Below are 8,474 nucleotides of genomic sequence, written 5' to 3' on the forward strand. Positions count from 1 at the left end.
ATGAGGCAGATAGCGTTTTGGGGTTTAAGTATACAGGCTCTACACATTTAGGACATTGTTTCACAGTTGACTGATTCACAGAAGCCCCTGCATATGAAGAGGTGCTTGTGCATTGGAATTTCTCTGCAGATAGCCACATGCAAGCTCTTTGCTGTTGCAGGAAGAAATGACAGCAGCAGGGCTAAAAGGTCCTAATTGGCCATCAACATGGTTTGCACATGTGTAGTGCATAGGTTTTTTTAAAAATTAGTGTGTTCTGTTACTCTTTTTTGGTCCTCTATCACTCTTGAAACAAGCAACGTAAATAGCTATCTAGTGTATCACTAAAAGAATGCTGATTGGGATCATTTCATACTGAGTTTACTCTGTATATTAAAAGGTGAATTCCTTTATCCAAGTGTAGATCCTTACATAACCAAAACAGCACCATTCATGCACAATAGGGGAAGTAGCAAGCCGGAGGGGGGGAGTTGCAATGGGGACCCTGTGTGTTCAATGAGCATGGAATCCTGGTTAACTACTAGAGGTGAAGCAGAAAACCATATAGGTGGAGTAAATAGAATGGAAGACTAGAGGGTATGGCTGGCTCCTAAGAACACATTTTTGTTGCCCATGGGATGGGCAGGTGGGACTTGCATCTGAGAAGTGGCAAAGAGACTTGCAAAACAGTTTGACACCCCCCCCCATGTGACATAATGGTGCCATGTGATTTTAACAGTTGGGAAGCCCCAACTACCTGTCAGATTTGGCTCGCAAGGCCAATCCCAATAAGGAACTGGCCTGTGGAGCCAAGAACATTCCCAACCCCTGTGATAAGGTGTTGCATCTAACAGGCATGAGTTGTGCTTTTGTTAAGACTAAAGTGTGCTTATTTAGAAGTAAGTGCTGTCAATTTCAATGGAACATCTCTAGACTGGTATCAACCCACAATTTTCAGAAGAAGAAACTACCTTTGTGCCAAAATTTCCTGCTCCCATCTGCGTGAACATATTGAGGAAAGTTTGAAAAATGTACTAGAGCATCACACTATAACATAGATCATTTATTATGATCGCCGACCAATGAAAATTAACACACAGTGTAATCTAAGATTCACAGAGGCACTAGCAGAAAAAAATCACACCTGCTTCCTAATTAATTTTGATGAAAGAAAAAATCAACAGCTGCCTGTTCAATAACATAAGAACCATTCATCACTCGAACAGTAAGAGACCAGAGTCTTTTGGGTACAGTTGTTAAAAAAGAAGAATCAGCCTTCCTCTGGATTCCTGGCTCCAATTGCAATATTTAAAAAGCATAGCCCACAGACACTTCTCCAATTCCACAGGGACAAGAAGTTCCTTAAGTGGAATTGTGTTAAATTGGCCAAGTAGCAAAACTCAAGGCAGAACATTCATACGAGGGTTAATGTTATCCTGTATCTGTAAACAGCATCTGGCAATGCCATTATTTAGAAAACTTCTTTAAAACTGTGGTGAGCAAGACATGTAAGATTAAATTCATGGGTGGTGCAAATCTAGGTTTATTTGCCCTGGATACAAGAGAGCTGAGCCTTCTTTAGAGTCTAATTACCCAAAGGAGATGCTCAGCTTAATCATGACCTGCCAACAACAGCAAATTCAACAATCATTTCAAGAAACATAGTCACTTCAAGATACACAGCCGCATTCCCCACATAGGACAGTAAGCCTAAAGTCTTTGTAATGAAACTCTTGAACCCTTTCCAGTTGGAAGTTGAAGCTGGTATTCCATGTGGAAATGTCAAAAGTAAGTTCAGCCCAACACTACTTGGTGTTAAAAGCTTGAAGAGCTAATAGAATAGAATGGCCACTGCATGGGTGGGAGGACCCGAGAGCTGGCTTGTCACCACAAAACGTTATTTTTGCTTTGCTCTGGGCTAACAAAGCGCTTTTGGAAGTCTGTTTTAGTTGCTTCTTGTATATTTGTTTGGAAAGGCCTGGATTAAAAAGAATTGTAGAGTTAGAAGGGACCCTGAAATATATATATATATTTGCACATTAGAGGTATACGATTGGCCTACAAGACGTAACCGGCTGTGTTCTTAGATAAATAAGATACCATTCATTGTATCCAGAGGGACACGGGTGGCGCTGTGGGTTAAACCACAGAGCCTAGGACTTGCCGATCAGAAGGTCGGCAGTTTGAATCCCTCAGACGGGGTGAGCTCCCGTTGCTCGGTCCCAGCTCCTGCCAACCTAGCAGTTCAAAAGCACGTCAAAGTGCAAGTAGATAAATAGGTACCGCTCCAGCGGGAAGGTAAACGGTGTTTCCGTGCGCTGCTCTGGTTCTCCAGAAGCGTCTTAGTCATGCTGGCCACATGACCCGGAAGCTGTACACCGGCTCCCTCGGCCAATAAAGCAAGATGTGCGCCACAACCCCAGAGTCGGCCACGACTGGACCTAATGGTCAGGGGTCCCTTTACTTTTACTTTATTCATTGTATCAAATTGTAAATTTCAACAGAAGTAACTCATAAAGTTCAACAAACGAACAAAGCAGAAGACCCAGCGGATCAGATCATTCTCTAGTCAGTTCATACATAAGGTCCATCATTTGATACAATGAATAGTATACCTTATTTATCTAAGAACACAGCCGGTTATGTCTCATGTGTTTATTGAGGATGCTTTATGTGACCATAGGTTGGTTTGTTGTTGTTTTGCTACGACTGGCCTATAGCAAATACTTGGCCGATTGTTTCAAATCATGTGATTTTCTTCTGAAGCGTTTGGCCATTGCCAATGTTTTCCTTCTCACACTCCTTCATTTGTGCTTTTCATTCCACCAGGTCACACCCTCTCCAGCACCAAACTTCATAGCTCTTGGTCTGCAGTCTCCAATTGCTTGGGAAAAACCCTGGAGAGGAGGGGCCTTAAGATGGCTTTGGGGAGGCAGGGACTTTCCATCTTGGCAACTGATCCATGTAGCAAGACCTCCTGGGGGTGAGCTGCTGTACTCATTAGGCCTGACACTCCTGGACAGAAGGTGTTTTTGCTAATAAAGAGTTGACTTCAACTTGCATGGTGTGATTTACTACCGGCTCGCTTCTGACATTACAGCAGGGGCAGGCAACCTGTGGTCATTGCTGATGGGCTGAAACTCGTCAGCCCGTTTTCAGTAGGCTCTCCCACAGTTTGTTTCCAAGGATCAAAGTGGCAGCTGTGTGTTAACAAATCATACTAGAGAAAGAAAGGTAAGTGTCAACCCCAATTAAAAATTCCCTGTCCACCAGTTTGATCTGTGAAGGAACACATACTGGTTGCTCTATGGTTCTTGTATGTTCACCACAGAAAATGATGAAGAAGAACAGTTTGGATTTGATGTCCCGCTTTATCACTACCTAAAGGAGTCTCAAAGCGGCTAACATTCTCCTTTCCCTTCTTCCCCCACAACAAACACTCTGTGAGGTGAGTGGGGCTGAGAGGCTTCAGAGAAGTGTGACTAGCCCAAGGTCACCCAGCAGCTGCATGTGGAGGAGCGGAGACACGAACCCGGTTCACCAGATTAGGAGTCTACCACTCTTAACCACTACACCACGCTGGTGAAAATAACTTGTTGAAGAGGAGGCCATTTTAATTGGGAAAACAGCATAAAGAGAAATGGGGTCCCTTGGTTCCCAGCATAGAGAGAAAAGGGCTCCCTTGGTATTGTGGCAGCTGTTGGATTTGGTGATCAAATCAGCTTTCATGGAATGCAAGATGATGTACATAGGGTTCCCAGGAAATCCTGCATCTGTGTACTGACTGGATTGAGACTTCCTTAGCTGAAGCAGAGTGTTTTCCTTGGGCTGTTTCTAAAAAAAGAATTCAGAGATCCTAGCCATATCTCCCATGTCACAGCTACTTTGACCTAAAGTCTCTCAATTCTCAGCTGGCAGTACACAACCCGAGTGTTCACAAAGACAATAAGTGTGTGCTTATTCATAATTGTTATTTGTTATAAGTTAATGCTGTTATGCTGCATATTATCTATCTATCTATCTATCTATCTATCTATCATCATCTCATCTATCATCTATCTATCCAAACTATCAAGTACTTAGCCATCTCATTAATGGCTGTGTTTTGGCCTGTATTTTCATCTTGTGAACCGCCCTGACATCTTCAGATAAAGGGCAGTATATAAACATGACAATAATACTAAATAGATCTCCTCAACCCATCTTGACTGGATGCTCTGCAGCTGGGCTCTCACATCAACTTTCACTCCTTGTGGCTGCTGATCAAATACTCCTTCAAGGTTGTTTTAAGTTCCTTGGCAAATCACTAATTTGATTTCACCATTCTTTCTTATAATGGCTTCTATCTCCTCCTGGTGAAATTGTCTGATTGCTGTTAGCTCTGTTTACTTTATCTTGGCATCAGTTTTCCACTCCAGTGAGACTTCTGCCAAAGTCGGCTACTCCTCACTACTCTGAAAGATGAAGTGCGCTGGAGTAGTCACTACCTGGATAGATAGGGTGTGTGTGAAAGAGAGGGGGGGCAGGGGGAGAATGAGAGAGCACATTCAGTGTAATATCAGCTTTATTTACAAATACAGAGTGGAACCTAATGAAATCAGAACTACAGCAAAACTCCTAATATGGCATCAGTTTCCCAAAGCAACAGTCTAGATCTGCACACATGCCACACGAACGCAGGCTGCTTCCACCCTAGCTAAATTTAGAGCTCAAAATTATCCAAACTCTGCTTCTGTCCAGTTTCAAAACTGCAACGGAAGTTCCTCTGCCCCCCTAGACAGTTTCACAGGCCAAAGGGGGGGGCGTGACATTTCCATAAAGGGCCATTCAAGGTGAGAGGCCCAATTATATTAATCAAGACAGTCTAATTCATGCCACTATGTTCCCTTTATTACATTCTTTGTTTTCTTATCAGGCTTACCAATTTGTAGATGGGAGCCTACAGAGCTATTGTTCTTGCATGCAGAGTTTCTGATGGCTTAAATTCCTCCACATAGAGGAAGTTAACCTGTGAGCTAGTGTAGCCACATGGTCCAGCTTCAGCACAGATGAACATATTCCAGTTGCCAAGAACTATAGCCTGTCAATGTGGCTGCACCAGGTTGCCTCTTCATGGAGTTTGCAAACTAGGTATTCAAATGCTATCATTCAAAGCCCAGAAAATGAAAACTCTAGTGAGAAGTTTGCATAAGCAACCTTAACATTTTTAATCTGTTGCAAAAGATTGTGAAATGAAGAAAGTATTATAACTCCCGACATAATTTCAAGGGTTGTTTTGCTGCAGTCATGCAAGCAAAAAAGTTGTTCCTAACTCTGCACCCCCACCTAGTGGAAATAAAGGGGAAACCATACTCCATCCAGTTTTCATCCTAATTCCAGTACTATAGTATATTTTAGCAGTGTTTTTCAAATCTTTTTCTCTGAGCCACACTTTCAGAATATTTCACTGAAATGTTTACATGTTTCTTTGATTGTCCTTGAATCTTCCTGCCACACCCTTTCAGAACCACTGTTTTAAAGTATTCCCCCATTACCAGAACAAATGTGCCTTAAGCAATTTTATATTTAGCAGGATATTTCTGCTTCCGCTGTTCTAGTGACAGCAATCCTCCATAGTCTTAGAGCCAGGGTAACAGTGCTGCTTTCTGCAACTTCCCCACTACAAATTATTTTTTAGCATTTATCTGGTTTTTAACTCTCAGTTCTTTTTGTTCCATTGCAATATGGTGATTTCATTAGATATATATTTGCATTTGTTCTTAATCTGCTTCTAAGCTATCTTCAAATGGTGCGGGGGGGGGGCTTGGTCAAGTAGGCCACATATTTACATCCTGCACAGCCCCATCCTGGATCCAGCAACGGAATCTGTAGAGGAGATACCACAGCATTTCCAGCTTGCAGAATGGCATGCTCAGAGGACAAGTGAAAACATCTGGCAGGAAAGACATACTCTATGAGCCAGTGTGGTGTAGTGGTTAAGAGCGGTAGTCTCGTAATCTGGGGAACCGGGTTCGTGTCTCCGCTCCTCCACATGCAGCTGCTGGGTGATCTTGGGCCAGTCACACTTCTTTGAAGTCTCTCAGCCCCACTCACCTCACAGAGTGTTTGTTGTAGAGGAGGAAGGGAAAGGAGAATGTTAGCCGCTTTGAGACTCCTTAGGGTATTGATAAAATGGGATATCAAATCCAAACTCTTCTTCTATAGTAAAGTGGTGTCAAGAGAGGCAAGGAGAATTTCCCAGCAGGATACCCTGGTGCAGTGCATCCAGGAAGTCTTCCTGGATTTGCCGATCCCTGTACCAATGTACTACAAACTATGTAGGACCTTCCAGACTGTTGTGATTTTGGTGTGGAATTCAGTCATATCCTAGCCATTTCGGGTTGCACAGTTATAGTGCAATTGCTAGTGAAAACAATTGTGAATACAAACATGCTTCTCCAAAAGACGGGACTTGTTGCAATAAGAAAAGTGCTGAGGAAATGTACTGGAGAGTGTGGGGAAAGTTTTGCAGAGGGGTGGGAGAACAGAGCTTCAGTACACTGCATCACTCATTACCTCTCCCCATCACTAACAAAACTGGAAATCACTAACAAATCACTAACAAATCAGGAACAAATCTGACAAAATAATAAAAATTGCAGAACAAACTGTGCAAAATAAGAGAAACTATGTTTGTCTGTCCAACTTGTTCTGGGACAAAATTGTTCGACAAAATTGTCACACTTCTATAGGCTTTTGAGAACAGATAGGGATTCTTCCACTCTTTAGGTGTGTATGTGTTATAGGTTTTGCTGCCTGCTTAAATTGTAATTTTGCTGTCTGAAACAGCATTTATATATTTCTCCCTTTTCATTTTGTATAATAAACCAAGCTTTCTTTATTCTTCTTGTGTGGGAACTTCTTGTGGGCATAAGGTTAAGGGTAAAACACATATTCATAACGGACACTCTAGCAAAAGAATCTAAACATTAGTGTGTATATTACGACACATGAGTGCTGGACATGCATGTGAGTTCAAACACGTGTGAGTGGTGCTGTTTTGGCTATACAAGCAACGTCATCACAGCCAGGGTTTCATAAATAGATTGAATGATAACTGAACAAAACCTTTCGTCAAAGTGAGGTGATGGAAACAAAACCTGCTTGGATGCTAGATGAAAGAAGATCCACGATGCCAATTACCTAATTAGATATACTTCTCAGAGCAAAAGTTAGAAGGGAATCACACACTTTATAAACAAAACACACTGTATAAAAGAGAGCTTTAATTAAAAAGAAGAGGGATGTCTGCACTTCCAATAAATATATTTGCAACCTGGCGGGAACCGTAACAGAAAAGAAGAGAAATTTGTTGAAGGAAATGTTTTGAAATTGACGTCTGTGAGAGCAAAAGCTGTGAGAGCACAGGGTCTGTGTGGAATACATTTCCTGCCTGTTTCCTAGAGCTGAGCTTTTGAAGCATCTATCTACCAATGAATTTGGAAGGGGAACCAGGAATATTTCCTTGGCTCCCTCTGGCCTTGCAGTGCCTCCTTTTTCAGTTAAAGCTCAGAAATGGTGCATAAGGTGAATCCATGCCTGCCGCCTTTCAAGTCTGAGGTTCAAGGCCCACTCTGGTTCTGTTCTTGACACTGTTTTCATATAATGAACAGAACTTTTGGCTTGGTGGGCATCCCTTAGCGCCTCCTCAGTCCCTGGAGACTTTGCTCAGTTTGGAACTAAAGGGTGGGTCAGCCAGGTTTGGTAACTAAAATAAATAACCTGCAATTTGCTGCTCTTGAATGGTACCCAAGTTTGCTCAAAGCGGCCCCTTAGGGGGTCCCTATGCACTGGCATACAGGCTAATATAATGAGTTCTTGTGGCTAGTGCCATTATATCGTTCAGTCACTAGGTGGCGCTGGACTTTTTTGTATATAGGTGGAGTTAGGTGCTTTCCTCATTCAAGAGAGACAATAAATGCATTTACTAGCTTTCGTGTTTGTTGTGTTCTTCTGAGTTTTCCATGAAGATGCTCCTGACTGTTAAGTTGTGGGTGAACATATCAGACGACACAGCGATTCTTCAAACAGCTCTTGTTTATTCACAGGCCAGAACAGAACTGAACTGAAGGGTTCAGCCAGCCTGTTTTATATAGAGCTCCAGTACAACGTAACTGTAACAATTTCTAAAACTATCCAATCACTGAACGTCACTTTCGATCCCTTATTTGCATAACTATCTACAGTATCCCCCTGCTGGCCCAGGGTGAAAACTTCAATACATAACACTGACCATCTGCCCCTTGCCAGGAGATGGTCTGTTCCGCTCTTTGAACGACTCAGGGTCAAAATCACAGTGTGTGTGTGGCATTTTCAGGCTTCATTCCCTCATGGACAAGCTTTTGGGGGGTGGGCTGCTTGGGTGGTTGGAGTGGGTGATTGGAGCAAGATGCAAAAGTGGGAAAGGGGTGCAGCTCAGTGGTGGAGCATCTGTTTTCCACGCAGAGGAGGTCCCA

This window comes from Podarcis raffonei, chromosome 4 (genome assembly GCF_027172205.1).
Source record: "Podarcis raffonei isolate rPodRaf1 chromosome 4, rPodRaf1.pri, whole genome shotgun sequence".
In the NCBI taxonomy this organism is placed as follows: Eukaryota; Metazoa; Chordata; class Lepidosauria; order Squamata; family Lacertidae; genus Podarcis; species Podarcis raffonei.